A 19,769-nucleotide genomic window follows, 5' to 3' on the forward strand; every position below is an offset into this window, starting at 1 on the left:
TATCCGCTAGTTGACCCTTGGTTGAAATAAAGTGCACTTCTAACTCCTTTTTGGCTACTTTATCGCGAACAAAATGATAGTCAATCTCAATGTGCTTTGTGCGGGCATGAAACACTGGATTGACACATAAATAAGTAGCTCCAAAATTATCACACCATAGTCGAGGAGGAGACGCAGGCGGGATGCCGACTTCATGTAACAGAGAAACGAGCCATGTAACTTCTGCAGATACATCAGCGAGTCCCTTGTATTCTGCTTCAGTCGAAGAACGTGCCACAGTCCGTTGCTTCCGACAAACCCAAGATATAAGATTACTGCCCAAGAACACAGTAAAGCCACTAGTAGATTTGCGGTCATTCGGATCGCCAGCCCAATCTGAGTCAGAATAGGCATGAATATCCATAGATGTAGACCGAGAAATACGCAGGCCAAGATTCAGGGTGCCTTTGACATACCGCAGGACTCTCTTTAGAGAGGCCCAGTCTGTAGTAGTGGGAGCATACATATGTTGACACAATAGATTAACAGCATAAGATAGATCCAGACGAGTTACCGTAAGATACTGGAGAGCACCAGCAAGACTCCTGTATTGTGTTGGATCGACATAGGGAACAACCACGCCGTCTGTGATTTTCGCAGAAGAGACAGGCGTGATTACTGGCTTGCAGTCCACCATGCCAGCACGTTTGAGAATATCCTTCATGTACCGTTGTTGGGATAAAAGCATACCGCCAGATAACGGGACAGTTTCTATTCCCAAGAAGAAAGAAGGCACACCCATATCGCGAACATTAAATTCAAGTGCTAATTTATCATTAAGAGCAGTAACACGATCTGAGTCAGAACCCATAATTAAAATGTCATCAACATACACCAAGAAATAAAGACGAATATTGTCACGAGAATAGATAAAAAGAGACACATCCGTCTTAGAAGGCGAGAAGCCCACAGAGACAAGAAAATTATGTAGCCTTGTGAACCATGTACGTGGAGCCTGTTTGAGACCGTATAGAGATTTTTTAAGCAAACATACATGATTAGGTAACGACTTATCCTCATAACCAGGTGGTTGTCGCATGTAAACAGTTTCAGCTAGCTCGCCATTTAAAAAGGCATTGTGAATATCCAACTGGCGAATAGACCACCCACGAGATACGGCTAAAGATAAGAGAAGACGAACCGTAGTGGGCTTAACCACAGGACTAAAGGTCTCAAAAAATTCCTCTCCAGCAACCTGATTAAAACCCTTCGCACTAACCTTGCTTTATAACGGTCTATTGAACCATCGACCTTCCGTTTGGTTCTGAAAACCCACTTGCAACCAACAACATTCATACCTGGTTGAGATGGAACGAGACGCCACGTATGATTATGGACCAAAGCATTGAACTCCGCGTCCATTGCATCACGCCACTCAGGAAACTTGACCGCCTGAGAGTAATAGGTAGGCTCAGGAAATATAGCGGAAATAGTGGTTAAGGCAACATGTTGATGCAGGCCGGAGCTACGAGTGTTCATGCTATGCGACCGAGGAGGCGGAGTAGCACGTCGAGGACGTTCGTGCGGCCTGCCGTGCTGCTCAACCTGCTGGTCCGAGATAGTCCGCTCACTTGATGCGGACTGCTCGTGACCGTGACTCGCATCACCGCCAGAAGCTGCCATTGGCTCGTGAATCTGCCGAGCGCCATCAGTAACCGTGGTCGAGACATCACTTCTTTGGCCCGTCACAATTGGTGCAGTAGCCCACGGTTCAGAACGCGGTGTAGCAACCTGCGAGGCAATATGAGAAACAAAGGGAAACATAGTCTCATCGAATCGCACATGGCGACAGATAAAAACCTTGTTAGTGTTAGTGTCCAAACAACGATAGCCACGATAAGATGGAGGATAGCCTAGAAAGACACAGGGAGATGAACGAAACTGGAGTTTATTGCGATTATAAGGACGTAGGACAGGAAAACACAAACAGCCAAACACTCTCAAGTAAGAGTACGACGGGGGAGATCGATGTAAACGGAAGTGAGAGGACTCATCAGATAGAACACGAGTAGGCATTTTATTAATTAGATACACAACAGTTTCAAAAGCATAGTCCCAAAAAAGATACGGAACAGATGCTTGAGCCATTAAAGACAGCCCTGTCTCAATAATATGACGATGTCTGCATTCCACTCGACCATTTTGCTCATGAGTATACGCACAGGATTGCCTGTGGCTAATACCCAGTGAAGCAAGAGTGTAACCAAGCTTTTTATATACTCCCCCTAAATCAGATTGAAAGGAAATAATCTTGCGAGAAAAAGAACGTTCAACGAGTGACCGAAACTTATCAAATATAGCATACAAATCAGATTTAGCACGCATGGGATAATACCATATATAACGAGTGTAATCATCCACAAACAACACAAAATATTTATAGCCAGACGCAGAAAGTAATGGCGCCGGGCCCCAAATATCTGAATAAATTAATTCCAAAGGATGCGTACTAGTAGTTTCGACACGAGTCAAAGGAAAACGAGAGGATTTTCCCAATTGACAAGAGGAACAGACATTGGGAAGATCACTAGAATTAAATGTACCAATAGACGAAGACGTTAAAATTTTACGTAAGACTCAAGAATGAGGATGCCCCAACCGCATGTGCCAAATGTAAGAGGACCGCGCAGCAACAAACACAGCAGGAGCTGAGGAGGACGCAGGCCATGTGTAGAGACCCCAGACGCATGTCCCTTAAAAAGAACTTTCCTGGTCAAAATGTCCTTCACATAGAAACAAAGGGGGTAAAACTCAAAGAAAACATTATTGTGTATTGCAAAACGCTGGATAGACAATAGAGAAGAAGAGAGACCAGAGACATGTAAAACATCATGTAACTTAAAAGACCTAGAATCAGTAGCTAACGAAGCGGAACCAACATTAACAATAGGCAAACTTGTACCACTGCCGACTCGCAGAGTCTCCGGGCCATCATAACGTGTCGCAGAAGTCATCAAAGAAGAATCAGGCGTAGCATGATATGTAGCACCAGTGTCAGGGAACCACTGATGAGGACCGTTGGAATCACCATTATCACCAGAGACGGCCACATTAGCCTGAAAACTCGGAGCCCCTGAATAACGCTGAAAACAGTTGGCTCCCGTGTGACCAAAACATTTGCAAATTTGACAAGGATCATCATAGCGCCAAAAACAATTGGCTCCCGTGTGACCAAAACGTTTACAAATTTGACAAGGATCATCATAGCGCCAAAAACAATCGGTTCCCGTGTGTCCAAAACATTTACAAATTTGACACGGATCATCAATGCCACGTCGTTGACTGTACCGCTTCTCATACGGTGTATCTTGGTTCGATGCCATCGGCTACTGCTACAAAGCGAGGTGACGCCGTGTGCGGTGGAACATGGAAGTTGGAAAGGAAAACCCTAGCTAACTGATACCAGATGAGAATATAATTGTGTTGTATTCAATAATAATGTCCGAGAGTACAGGGAGCGAATATATAGAGATGTTAGCTAGATAGAATCCTAGTCTAACACGAATAATGTAGCCCTAGTCTAATATGAATAATATAGTCGTAATAGATATCCCTTACAATATAATTATATACCATGATGTGCATTAAACAACTTAACCCAAGCCTTATCAATAATTCAATAAATGAATTTATAAAAAGAAAAAAAGAAAAAAACTACATACTATAAACACATGACACATGTACACAACTACACACAATGATTATTAATTCATATAATCATTGAATGGTATTTTGTGGTGTACTTTTCTTTGAGTTGATTCCCTAGGGCTCATCACTCAAAGTGTTGTTTGATGTATAGTATATCACTGCTGATTTAATCTATATCTATAGTATATAAAATCCCAAAGAGTTAATTCTAGCAATGGTCCTCCGACTATATTGATTTTCCAAAATTAGTCATTGACTTTTAATTTGGACACTTTAAGTCCCTTGACTTTCAATTTCTTTCCAATTGAGATCCTTTCGTCAGAATACGGTTAATTAAATTTTAAATGAAGGGGTAAACTTATCATTTCACATGCCTATGTATTATTCTTAGTATTTCTCTATTGTATACGCGATATATATGAAGATAATCTTAGTCGAAACCCTAAAATGTTTCTCGTCGTTCCCCATTTGTTGGCTACTTGTGTGTGCGTTCCTCTATTATTGAGATGTTTACAAGGTATAACAGCGAAATACGAAGGGAGAAATACGAAGAATAATACATAGGCAGGTGAAAGGACGAGTTTACCCCTTCATTTAAAGTCTAATGAACCGTATTCTAACGAAAGGACCTCAATTGGAAAGAAATTGAAAGTCAAGGGACCTAAAGTGTCCAAATTAAAAGTCGGGGACTGATTTTGGAAAATCACTATAGTCGGAGGACCATTGCTGGAATTAACTCAAATCCCAAATAAGCATATTTGCAAGCTAAGAATAATAGAAAAAGATACCAAAACTTATAATAGTATGAATATATATATTTTTACCTAAAAAATATATATACTACAATTCATATATATAGTATAATGCATCAGAAATAATAATAGAAAAACTTAAATAAATGAAAATTCTGAGTCGTTGATCTGTCCAGATCAAAGACTAAAAGAAGGATTTTAAAAAGAATAAATAAATTTTGTAGTATAAGTTTATGCACTTGTAATATAATTTTTTGCACTTTGTACGTAGTATAAATTTGTGCACTTTATAATATATACTAATGCACTTTCAAATATTAGTTTAGGAAAAAACGGTCATATCTTTGTAAATATCTCAAGCTAATATTACTTTTTGCACTCGTATAAACTTATGCACTTGTAGTGTAAAATTTTTACGCTTTGTAATATAAATCTGTGCACTTCAAATTTAAAAAAAAAAAATCAAAATGATACTGCATATCTTTCTTTTTTTATTTTATTTTATTTTATTTTATTTTATTTCATTTCATTTAAGGGCGTTGATATGGACAAAATCGAGGGCTAAGATTTCATCTCTTTTTTTTTTTTTTTTTTTTACTTGGCGCCTCTTTTTATTTGATCAAATATATATATATATATATATATATATATATATATATATATATATATATATATATATATATAATGTTCATGATCCCATGCGAACACATCCCCAAGAGAAAACTAAGAACTAATCTCACTCTTAGATTTGTAAAAATAAGATGGAAACTATTATGGTTTTTTTATCCAATGAAAACACAACCCCAAGAGAAAACTAAGAACCAATATCAGTCTTAGTAAAAATCGGACAGATCAGATCGAACTTTTTTTAAAAAATGCGGTGACATTTTCATAATTATCATCAACTTCACTTTGCAAACTTGAACACTTAAATATGCAATATGTAACAACTAAATAATCAAACCTGGATAAATTTTAAAAAATCAATGAAAAAACTAAATTTTAAATCTAAATCATAAATGTTAGACCCTAAGTAGTAAAGCGTGAACCACTAAACTAATTAAATAAAATTAAACCAAATAGAATATGGCAAATGACCCCTATTTTGATTGGAACGGTTCTGGATTTGAGCCGTTGATCTAGATTTGATCAACAGCTCATATTAAACTGCATGTTCGCACCTGAGAAAATTTCGACACCAAATTTCATCCCTATATATAATGTGACTAAGTAATTAGTCCCGGTAAAAGATTATTACAGACGAAGGTAATTAAAATTTTGCTTTAACATTTTAAAATAATTTGATCAACATCTCGTTTCGGATCAAGAACAATAAAGAACACATCTTTTTGTCATCGTCGTCACCATGCTAATACTAAAGGAAGATATATAATGGTTGGATATACGTAAAGGATATTCATCAAAAAGATATATAAAGTAAAAGGAACTTGTTTAATTTATTGACATATCTAATATTGCATTTCGAATATTCTTTTTAAACTTATTTACAAATATATGCATGCATGGTATGCTGGTTATTGGTTAAGAAGGTGAAAGTGGGGTAGGGTAAAGAGAGAGAGTGAGTGAGTCAGTGAGAGAGAGAGAGAGAGAGAGAGAGAGAGAGAGAGAGAGAGAGAGAGAGAGAGCAATGGATTGTGTAAAAGGAAAGAAAGAGTTGTTTTTAAGAATAGAATGGTGTATAGAGTGTAGTGTTGCTTTGAATCTTATTCTTTGATAGATAGAATACATATCGGATTGAAGAATTAATGTTTTTGTTTGGTGAGTCATGTGGTGATGCCTTAGCTTTTGAGCCTCAACTCCCTTCTCCACAACATTTTTAAAGCCAAAGGAATGTTCTCTCATCAATATCAATATATATAATATATAAATGAATAGTCTAGATTACTTTAAGTTAATACGAAACACAAATTTCAATTTAATATCAAAGTCAACTCCATACAAGAAGTCAATTATACCATATAAATATATAATTCAATAACCAAAAGTGATATTTCTATGTAAAAATATTTCTATAGTGTTACATATTTAATAAAATTATACTATATATTTTTTTTTTGAAAACAAATTAGACCATTATATATTTTGCCAATAATATAAATAAATAAGAGCATAGTTTCAACAAATATAAAGTGCACCCAAAATATGATTGCATATTACATCGTCGAAGTTTTCATAATAGTAAATGCCCAGACACTGCTTATGACACGTCCACGTCATTACACAATCTTTTCTTTTATATTTATTATATGGAGTACGTAACACTATGATTTGCAAATAACCTTTAGTCTAAATATAGCACTCCCAACATCAACATTAGGGTTTGATTTTGTCGTCCCATATGAATTACGACGACATTAAAGCTATATTTCTTAATGTGTATTTCAAAATAATTTTTTGTATGATATTTTTTTTTCCAAGAGCTAGCTAGCTGAAAATTAAAAATAATAATAGTAAAAGGATGAATTTCCTCTTTAATTTTTGCAACTAACCCAAATAAATGCTAGCTAAGTATGTTGTATGGAAGAAACTAGGTTTAATTGCAAAATGTATGATTTTGTTTAATTAAAATTTGATTAGAAAAACGTATCTCTTTGGAGAGTTATTTCTAATTGGATTCAGCGGTATTTAAAATTTGAATTAGTTAAGAGACGGAGGCCTAAAGGGTCAAGTTTAACATATTGTAATTGAGACCTGATGTTGATTGATATACAAATAAAAAAAAGTTGCGTATTATTTACTATTAATTAATTATAACTTTTAGCATAGTGATGTTCAATTTTTACAATGGTGAAATAGAAATATGAAAATGCAGACAACATGTAAGAAATACAAGAATAATAAAAATGCAAGTTCGAGTCTCTGTGGGATCGAAACTGCCTATAGATCTTCTTGGCTTGAGTTGGTGGACAACCTAAATTGATCGATTTACTTTTTTATGGTACTTTAATTTTTCGGTTAGGGTCACAAAGCGAGCTCAACTCAGCACACTTTCAGATAGCGGTTACAAGCTTTCTTGTTAATCAAAGAATAATGCAAAATAAAGTAAATGGGCATAATGAAACTAATATATATATATATATATATATATATATATATATATATATATATAACCCTAGCCAACACTAGAAGCAAAGGTAATGCCATATTCTGAACTATTCAATCCTAAGATACCCAGATGTTCAAAGGGCTTCTTCATTTATGGAATTATCTCAACAACTTTTAACCCACTTTATTCTTCCCAATTCCACACACCCTAGAAATAAATATATAAATATGAGTAAATACCCAAAATTGATCCCTCAACTATAGCTAAATTATATTCACAAATTGGTCCTCGACTTTTAATTTTAACCAATTAAGTCCTTAACTTTACAATTTTAACACGATTTGGTCCAACAAGAAGCGCGATTCGGGTCGGGCCAAGTACCGGCTCATGCACGTGGTCCGCACGCACAAGCGCGCCGACAATAAAGCCTACTGCTGCGTTTACGAGCAGGAAGATCCGCAATGAAAAGTCGAAATCAACCTCTCAAAATACCTAATGGTGATCGCCGGCGAAGCCCTCAAATCCAACATAACCACAATTGACCCGTTCGTTTTCCCGCCGTCGGAGCAGCTATTCTTCCTCTTCACCCTAATCGACCGGAAAATCTTCAATCCCAAATGGAAACCCTACATTCCCGACTTCAAACAGGCCTTCAAACACTTCTGCATCAACGTCGGCGGCCGCGCTGTCATCGACGATCTCCAGAAGAACCTACAGCTCTCGTCGGAGCACGTGGAGGCCTCCATCCAGGATGACGTTGCACCGGTTCGAAAACACGTCGTCTTCTTTGCCTTGGTACGAATTCAACTACATTAAATTCAAAGGAGGATGAAGAAAAGCGACAAGATTTGGCAGATTACATTCGGTAGTGGATTCAAATGTAACAGTGCGGGTCTGGAAATGAAACCGGAACCTTAAAAAACCGACGATGGACCATGAAATTACATATATATCCTCAAAAATCACAGTCAACAAACGGTCAAATAGACGGAGGACCAAATCGTGATAAAATTGCAAAGTTAAGGACTTAATTGGTTAAAATTAAAAGTCAAGGACCAATTTGTAAATTTAGCTATAGTCGAGGGACCATTTTGGGTATTTACTCAATAAATATAAATAAAGTTAGTAAAGTGATGAATAGTACTCAAATAAGTAAGGTGGAAAAAACTGGCTCCTAGTGTATATATTTGTATTATTATTATTATTATTATTATTGGGTTCTTGAGTATTCACCAAACAAAACCCACACCCACTTTCGATTCTTGTATGTGGCTTGTGTCAGATGTATCTATAATGTTACATTACAACTTTAATTTGCTAGCTGCATACCTTGCTTGCTTGCTTCAATCAGGTGTGATTTAAACACACGTATATATACATGATCGAAAAGTTTGACATTTCTAACCACAAAAAAAAAAAAAAAAAGTCGGAAATCTAAAATTTCCTATAAAAAAAAAACATTAGAAAAATTTATATATTATAAGATTTGTTTACATTTTCACGTTAAAAATTATGTCGTTTTTCAATATTTCTAACAAATAGAAAAAAAAAAACTACATATGATATTGTAGAAATCATCAGTAATAATACAATATAATAGTGAAATATATAATGTAGGGTTATGGTTTTGAACTTACAAAGTGGATATGAAGATGTTTGGGCATAGTTTTGGTCCCCCCATCCTCCACACCAAATGTAACTATCTTATTGGGGTGGTGGGGTTAAAAGCAGTACATTGTAATGCGAATAGTTAAGCTAATTTAATAAGCTAGCTAGTTGTCATGCAAAATATATATATATATATATATATATATATATATATATATATATATATATATATATATATATATATATAAACTCTAGTTCAAATGCGGTGCCTTATTGTCATGCGAATTGTACCATTAGATATGCATAAATATACCACAACGTGTTCTGAAATACACAAATGCACCACAACCCTAGGACGTGCGGTCATGCACCATTAGGTATGCATAAATGCACCACAATGCGTCTAGAAATGCACTAGGCCGGGTGAAATGACGCACCACATCCTGGTGCATTTCTGAACATGTTGTGCTGTATTCTTGCATACCTAATAATGTTTGACCGCATGTTCGCATGACAGCACGGGAAGGTGTCTCCGCACGGGAATTATACCATATATATATATATATATATATATATATATATATATATATATATATATATATTTTGCAAAATATATAATTATGTTAATTGAAGATCGAAAAAATTGCATTGCATTGCTTGTGGTTTAGTGTGATAATCAGAGAGAGGCCGGAGATTATGATAAGAGAGCATTTGGTGTGTTTCTGACAAAGAAGAATTTCGGCGTGAAACTTGTTCTATCACTTTTAACACAAAAAGTAAACATGAGATTTGTAAAAGTAAAAACAATATGTGTATATATAATGATTGGAAATTCAAAGCTGCTAGGTGGGAATTGAATTGAAGTTGCTTTAATTTGTTTTGTCCATCGATCCCAAGATCGAGCAGATGATGTATCATTCTCCTCCTATATATATCCGTATTAAACACACGACTAAAAAGGTTGTCTGGGATTATTAGGACCTAAAAGATCATCAGATAACAAACTCCATCATATCCATCTCTACCTAGCTAGCTAGTTCGTTAATTGCCAACTAGGAATTACCATCAAATCAAAACCCCCTAGCGCACCTACCCTTAATTTGTTTGTAGGGAATGAAAATTATTATTGCATGCATCATGTGTATTTTTAGCATAAAATGGCATGTAAGTGACTGTTTTGTGGTACAAATATATGTGAGGTTCACTTTCGATTTGGGTAAGGTTAAAGTGGATTTGCACTCTTCACAGTGAGCAGAAGAAATTGATATATTCTACGCTCAAAACAGATAATGTGTTAATAAGAAATTGATTCTCAAAGTAGACCCATTTAAGTGGAAAAATGAAGATGGAAAGGCTTTGGAAAAGCACTTGTCCACATTAGTTTGGATAGCGAGTTTGTACCACTATATATACCAGAGTCTTTTAAAATGTGAGGAATTGTATAGCATACAAGCTCTCCCTTAGATAACTCGAATTTCTCCTTCTTCTTCCTCCTTGTTCGTTGGGTTTATATATTGGTTACCAAATTCTAAAATTAAACTCTGTTTATATGTATATACTATTTTTATGTATCGACTTAATCACTACCAACGACATTTTTAAGTCTTCACGTTTAAAGATGAGTGATGATTGAGGGTTGCAGACTAATTGCTAGCTTGCTTGCAGCAGTGAATGGGATGGAAAGAAACGTGTGTCTGAATTCTCCGCTCCAACCTACAAATTAATGGATTTGAAGAAAGAAAATTAAATTTTTGTTTATATATGTGCTAGCTAGCTTCAAGCTTCAGATCAGAATCTTGAAAATATAATTGGGATCAAATTAAAGTAGCGCAGCTAGTCTCATTATTTACTCTCATTTATTCCAGTGGCCCCTTCCTATACAGTACCATAATTAACACAACCTTCTCATGCCTCTCTCTCTCTCTCTCTTTCTGGTTTGGAATGTTCAACAAAACCTTTATGCTGCAACCGAAACAAAATCCTAGAAAAGGTAATTAAGGTCAAGAAAAAATACCACCCATTAATTCATTTTAAAGTCTCAGGAAAAAAAAAAGTAACTCAGCAGTAATAATCATTTTACTAGGTGGGCACTGGGCAGTAATGTTATTAGATTTTTTTTTTTTTAAATAATCAAATCAAATAGATTAATTATACCGATAGCCAAGCATGCTCAGATGACATGTAGTGACATCTCCCTTGTAAAAAGTCATGAGATAGAGCCTCAGTGGAGGTGTTGTTGACTTTTTATGCTTCATTAGGTTGAGAAAATATATTTAAACAGTTACTACAATGTAATAGAGTCAGTAGCATTAAAAAAAATTAATTATACCAATATTTCTTTATACCACTCACGATTACAATCAAAAGTAAATCAATTGTAAATTAGGTTTCTTCAGCACATCCATCAAGAAGCTAACAATTTTGTAATAGCACTTGAACTTTATACAAAAATGTAATTAAGTCTTCAAACTTTAAAAAATTCAAAAAACCTCATTAACATGTTATTTTTGTGCATTAAAACCCATTAATTGGTAAATAACCTTTAATAGGCCGTCAATAGCTTTCCAGCTACCAATGACAACCGGCAATCCTAGCCGGTCTCGCCTTCTTTGCTATAGAAGCTAAGGTGACCATTTACGGACGGTTGATTTAATGGTGATGACAATGGTGACCGGTGGTCAACGATAATAATTTATCGGTAATCTATTGGTTACCGATAAAAATGACTCATTTTGATAAGTTTAAATATGTAATAATTATACATTTTTAATATTTGATGGCTTAATTACACTTTTTGTGTAAAATTTAAGAGCCTATTTAACCATTTTTCGGTGTAGATTTTATGGTAACAAACTTCGGTTATTTGGACTTGAGCTCCATTAGGTGGATTCTCCTCCTGAAGGCATTCGTCCCAATTTGAATGTAGATTGCACAGTGTGGTGGCCTTGCCTTTTATATATAGCTTCTTTTTCTTATTTTTAATCTCCACTGCTATCTAAATAAAAAATAAAAAAAAAAATCAATTCTTCAAACTCCGTATGTAATTTTTTTTTTTTTTTTAATACTAATGAGTCTATTACAAGGTAGTATCTGTTCTATATTTTCTCTAACTATTATAGCCTAAAGAGTCACCCTACCACTGGAGTTCGACCCTGTGTCCTTCCCTCAATAGGAGACATAAAGGTGCCATCTGAGCACAAGATGCTTGACAAATTTACTAATATAAGTCAAATAAAATTGTATAAGAAATCCAAACAATGTTGTACTCAATATATAATAAGGTGAGATTGGGAGACTCGGGGCCTTAGTTAACACTAGAGGCTATGGGCAAATTATGCTGTGGAACCGTGTCCACCTTATAAGGTGGACATGGTTCCAAAATTGTTCATAATTATGAATATATAGTTCAAAAATTATGAACATAAAAGTTTTATAATTATGAATATAGAGTTGTGAACATATAGTTATGTAATTATGAATATAGAGATTCAATAATTCTGAATATGAAATTCAAAAATTATGAATGTATAACTTTTATAATTATGAATATAGAGTTCAATAATTATGAATATGAAATTAAAAAATTATGAATATATAGCTTTATAATTATGAACATATAGTTCAGTACTTATGAACATAGAACCGTGTCCACCTTGCAAGGTGGACAGGGACGGAGTCATAAATTCTATTGAGGGGGGGGGGGGGGGGGGAGGGAGGGAGGGGGGGCAAAGAAGTAGAACGGATTCTGAAATTTTTTCATAAAAGCGAAACATTAAAACAAAAGATATAATTTAAAAATAAATAAATAAATTACCTAAGATTTTCTTTTTTATATAATCATTACTTAAGAAATATAATTTAACTTAATAAAATAATTTGAATAGAAAACACATTATAAATTATACATATAACTATGAATATAAAAGAATGTTATATATCTAAAATCTAAAAACATAATAAGTGTGGATGAAGCTTATACCCTTCATTTATGTCCGTTTTTTTGTTAAGTTTTATGATACATTACGCTATAAAGGTTGTACTATACAATATTTTGGACAAATATACCCCTACCATTATAACTTCTGTTATCTTTTCCACTATTGCTACCATGCACATATATCCACCATATATTTTTTATTTTCAATAATAATAATAATAATAATAATAATAATAATAATAATAATAATAATAATAATAATAATAATATACACATTATATATTCGGATTATATGTTAGTTATTTCTTAAAATATAAATATTAAATTTATAGAAATGTTTTACATTATTATTATTATTATTATTATTATTATTATTATTATTATTATTATTATTATTATTATTATTATTATTATTATTATTATTATTATTATTTACAATAATTTAAATATCTAAAATCTAAATAAATTTAAAAGTTTAATATAAAATATTAATATTGGGCACCTACTTTTTGCGCATCGCGCATAAGAAATGCTAATATATATATATATATATATATATATATATATATATATATATATATATATATATATATATATATATATGTGTGTGTGTGTGTGTGTGTGTGTGTGTGTGTGTGTGTGTGTGTGTGTGTGTGTGTGTGTGTGTGTATTAAATATTAAAAAAGTAAATGTGTTAAACCATAGGTTAAAGGACATACTATATTGTTAATACCAAGTTTTGAACCCAAGACCTTCCTTATCCTTATTACCATAGACATGCTCTACCAAGTACCAACTAATCTAACTCCTTACTTGTTAATATTTGCTAGTTTTTTTTTATAGTAATACTAAAACATATATTATATATACATATATACATATACATATTATATATGGGGTGGGGATGGGGGTGAGATGGGGGGGGAGGGGGGGGGGGAGGGGGGGGGGCAGCTGACCTCCCTGCCCCTCCTCTGGCTCCGTCCTTGAAGGTGGATACGGTTTCACAGTATAACGATGGGCGACTATGGAAACCAATTGAATCATATATATATTGATCTGCAATGTAATTAAATTTTAAAAATGTAAAGCCATATATGCTTATAAAATAGATTATATTACTAGAGATATAAATATTTGTTTTTGCTAATAATTTTAATTTGGGCTGAAAATACAATTAAAAAAAAAAAAAGAAACAACTCGTTAAGGATAAACTAGGTGATCCAAGAATCAATGTGTTGATTTAATTTGACAACAAAATTGAAGAGAAAAGAAAAACTAGATGCAAAGAGAAAGGACGAGAGAAGTGAAGACAAGAAATTAAAGAAAAGATAAGAGCCTTTAATAAGAGTGTGGATTATGGAATAAAGGGCATGGATAATAAATTGAAGAATATTTAAAGTATTTTGGATTACTTAATAAAGAGAATATTAGAGAACTTAGAGCATATATATATCCTAAAAAAAGTTTGTGAACAAAGAATATACATGAATAACACTTTAACCGTCAATGGCATTTTACTTTAATGGTGGAACATATTTTTTAATTTTTAAAACTTTAGAGATTCGAGTGGCACAAAATGTCCATAAATTAAAGGTAATGTATAAGTCATATCTTTTAATTAAGGTATTTAATTTTAGGAGTTACCGATTATTATCGACGCATAATAAATTCTAATCTTATTAATGTACTAGTTTTTCACGCGCATTATGCGAATGAGAAAATTACCTACTGGTCATTTAAAAATAAGTACTTCAAAGTATACCAATGCAAGATTATATAGGAGATGTTCATGCATAGGTAATTGAATGTTTGAATTTGTTTATTTGAATCACTAATTCAAAGTATATGAATGCAAGTCTAAAAATGATAGTCTAAATAAATACTACCTTTGGTTTGAATTTCTCTAAGTATTCTTAATTCTCTTTTGGGTAACATTGTCATTATCTTCATCTTTAGTACTTGTCATCTTCTTTTTTATTGATAGTGTGTCATGTGCAATTGGGTTACTGGTGGTAGCATAAAGGGCAGCGTCATGGAATGATATTATGGTGTAGGAAGTTTTAGATTTTCCTTATTGTATATATAACTGGGATCTTAGTTGTACTATGAACTCTTTATCTTGCAAGCGCATGTTGATATTTGGCAGTTATAGTTTTTCCTCTACATGTTTCATGTGTTGTGAGATTGTGTCATAGATTCTTATGTGAAAATATTTAACAAAATATTAATATTTATTATATTTGTAGAAGGTTCATGAGTAGTTCCTCTTGCTCTAGTTCCATAACTTGTTTACTTGATAGTAACAACAATGACTCTGCAAGTAGTCTGAATACTAAGTGTTTTTGTTGTCAAGGTTGATGTTGATTTTTCCTTTAATCCGAACAAGTTGAGTATAGAAAATTAAATGAATTGTAAATTTATATTAGTTCGAATATATTTAAAGGATGCACAATAAGTATTTTACATACAAGAATAATGAATGTTGGGTAGCTATTTTTGAAATTTCTTCATTTTCTAGATTTGCAATATTGATTACAGCATTATTGCAGTCTCGACATCTTTTCGATGCGTCAAGTGTGTCACGATGTTTTATTGCCCTACATTGACATTTTTAATATGAGTTTTAAATGTAGCTACGTAAGATAATAATCTAATTACCATTGACATATTATTATTAGCATAAAAGCATACCAATCATTTAGGTGTTCTGCTCGAGGTACTTTTGGTTCAACCATTATTGTTGACTGAGTTCTCGTGGATAAAGAAATTCCTATTTTATTTAAGGAATAAAATTAGATAAGATAGTAAAAATTAATAAATTTTAAATCATCTTAATAAAGAAATATGATTTACCTTTAAAGTGAACAACTATGATGTAATCTAGAGATATTACATGGTAATTTCCTGCTTCAATTTCTTAGATTATTTGAATACAATCTTTGTCAACAAATCCTCATAAGTAGTTAATATGATTGAATTCAAACTATTTTTAATTTTTTCTATGGTATTACATGGTAAATAAATATATAACATATTTTGTATTATAACTTTGATATTTATTTAATTACAATATAATGTAAAAAGAAGACAATGTGCAATGTAGGGAATATAATTAATTAATGAATTTGAAGGTAAGAAATTGTAGAAAATAATGATAATATAACTAATGAAATTATATTTCTTCTTTAATTTTTTGATAATGAATAAATTTGTTTTGAATAAAGGCATTAAAGACATCTAACTCTAAATTAAAGAAATGTTGGAAAGATGGCATAAAAATGATATTTTAAGTAGCTATTTTGTGGTACAATTATTAGTGGGGTCCACTTTTGATTTGGGTCGGGTCAAAGTGGATTCGCGTTTGCCTATAGCGTTTCAGTGACTGTTTGGAGGATTAATTCAGCTGTTACGGAATTAATTTCAGATTAATTTCAATTTTAAATTCAATAATTAATCTCCATGTTAAATAGTCAGTTTTGAGGGTTACAAGACTGGTTTTGTGTCAGTTTTTAATGCCATGTTGAATGCTATTGAATTCCTCACTTCTATATAAGTTGTTGAGAAGCAGATTTTTACACACAGAGAAATAATCTTTCTCTCTCGAAAACTTTGCTTCTTTTCCTTTCTTGTCTCCAGTGTTCATCCCACGCTCTAGTTTGCCGGGTTCCAATGTTTGAGTGCTCAAACTTGGAATCGTAGTACGTTTTATCTTGAGAAACCTAGGCCGGAATGCTCCTAGCACCCTTGGGAGACGACAAATAAGGTTTTAAGAAAAAAAAGTGTTTCGCTCGACTCGTACTAACCACCTACCGAAAATTTCTTTTGTTCTTGTGCTTGTTTTTCCCATGAATATTATTATTTTCGTAATAATAAGTAATATTTCCTAATAAGAAATGCGAATGTATTATTATTATTATTATTATTATTTTTGTTGTAGCTACTAATTTATTTAATTTAATTAAAGTAATAAAGTGGGGTACTTACTTTTCATCCAAATGAATGAAGTCATTGATTTTTCTTTTATTTCCATTCGTTGTTAAGATAAATTGTTTTAGGAGGTTGCCAATGACAATTGTTATAATTGGTGTCAATAGAGGACGATAATAAATAATTCGAAATATATGGTTATAATAGATATTGTTATAATGTTATAGTAAAAATTCACTTACAAATTTTTTAGAAGTTTTCATGCATGGATAAAATTCTGAGAATGATATGTAAACTTGTTTAATTAGAGTCAGTGGGATATCAAAATTGTAAACTCTTTGTAGTCCAATAAAAGAAATAATAGTATAATATTTGTAAATTAATGTACAATTGTACCATTATAGAAATACATACAAAAATATTAATACCATATAATGACCAAACCATTTTAATAATGCAAAAGCATAATTGAAATATTGAGTCATGTTCCAAATAATTAAAAGAAGATTAATTAAACGAAAAAAAAAACTTATCCTAAATTTGTTTATAAGAAAATGCAAGAAAATGATTTCAAGGTTCTGGATTTATAATCTTTAATGCTCAACTTTGAATTCTATGTATTTATTCGGGTTAATTATTTGACCAAAGTTTATATTAAATTTTATATTATATTTTTTAAAAAATAAATTTTAACATATTCATACTATATGTTTAACAATTATGCCAACTTTGATTGGGATGTGGTTCGAAACTAAGAACTTTCTTATATAAATTAATAAGTTAAGAATAATTAATAGTTAACGAAATATTACATTACTAAAGTTTATACTAACGGAATGTGTGATTATTTAAGGGAATAAAATAATATAATAGAGGGTAAAGAAGGAAAATCATAAAAAAAATACTAAAATCAAAATAATATAAACCATTCATTTTAACAAATAATTACACCAACAATTTTTAGTTCCCGTTAGGGGCCTAACTTTATTGGCTCTTATTAGATTTATTTATTTATTATAGATAGCGCATTGTGCGATTAAATCAATTATTCAAAATGAAAATTAAAATAAGTAAATACTTAATATAATTTTTAAATATTCAATATTTAATAATAAAATAAAAATAACTAATTTTCAATATCATCAAAACAAGTATTTTCAACTTGTAATAAAAGTAGTAGTAAAGAAGAGTATTGTTGTAAATAATTATAATCAAGAATAAAAATGATGTTTTAACAATTTTCATATTTAAATAACTTAAGTTTTGTTGATGAGATACTGATGAGTCAGTAAAACTTTCTTCATGTTGATCCCCTTCTAGCTCAGCTCCTTGCCCAGATCAGCTACCTCGCTGAGGAGCTTCATAAACCGAGTCTCCATCTCGGATATGTTTTTGCCGTTACTCATTTAGAAGTCCTTGAACTTCTTCATGGCGATGGTCAGTTTATTCTTCTTTTCATATTCGTTCCCTACACCAATCTGCATAAAAATATTCTAGATTTCCTTGACAAATTTGCATTTTATGATCATTGGGAATATATAACGTTTTGCCAACCGTCTTGAACAAGATGTCCTTGGCAATGTTGTCCAAGTTGTTCCTCGTCTGGTCTTCAAACATCCATGCATGTCGTGGTTTTGCCACATATTCTGGTGTGTCAGGTCCTTGAGTTGCCCTGTTCGCATTCACCATCATGATTTGCACAGGACCTTCCGTTATGACTTCCCAAATCTCGTTATGGAGAGTCGAGAGGTGCACCTGCATATACACCTTCTAATTATCAAATTTATTGAGATTAAACATGAGTTTCTTGGACATATGATGATCCATATTATCTGGAAAATAATACGTGCAGAGGAAAATAATTTTGTTTTTCAAAAGAGATCACCAGACAGTATACAAGAGTGTTTACCGCTCAAGGTAACAACTCTAATACCACTTATTGGTCCCGATGAGGGTTAGGATACAAGTCTAGAGGGGGTGAATAGACTTGTATTGATTTTGAAAACTTTTACGAATAGTTAAAGCAACTGAGAGGTGACTTTAACTTCTTGTGAGAATGCACAACGGAAATATTGTTAACCCTTTTTAAAGTTTTTTTGCACGTAGATTTAACCTTGTAAATTTTAGGTTTGGATCTAAATGTTATGCAATATGAAGTAGTAAATAATTAAAGAGATTGAGAGAGAGAGAGAGAGATAGGTTTGCACTATCCACAAGTACAACATCGGACATTCACACTTCGAACACAAACCCAGCCATGAACTCCACTACTAGGTTTTTCAACTCAACATGAGATTACTCGGCCTCTTTCTACTTCAATGAGTAGAGATTACAATGGTTGAAGAAAAGGGTTTCTTCTTTCTCCAACTAGAGAACTTGGCTTGATGAATCTTGATCTTTACAGTTTGAGTAGCTCAAGTCTCTAAAATATAGTTGTAATCTTTTACGCTTTTGTCTCTCTTTCTCTTCAATGATTGGTCGCTAGATAAGAATGCTTGAAAGTTTTAGAACTTGATAATTTAAAAAGATAAAGCACCTTCTTTAGTTGTTGAAGATGGTATTTATAGGTGAATGAAAACGATCCGTTGGAGGGAGAACCAATTTCAAACGGCTATGGACCAGCGTGTAGAAACAGGCGGGTAATTTGGAGGGTAAGTGAGCATGCTAAAATTTTCCAACCTTTAAAGATTTAAATTGCGTCGAACATATCTTGTCGTTCTGCACAAAATGTCAAGGCATTTAAGGAAATATCGTTCAAGGGATGTGTTCCTAGGATTCACTTTGCCATGGA

Source organism: Ipomoea nil, unplaced genomic scaffold (assembly GCF_001879475.1).
Source record: "Ipomoea nil cultivar Tokyo-kokei standard unplaced genomic scaffold, Asagao_1.1 scaffold1334, whole genome shotgun sequence".
NCBI classification, from domain to species: Eukaryota; Viridiplantae; Streptophyta; class Magnoliopsida; order Solanales; family Convolvulaceae; genus Ipomoea; species Ipomoea nil.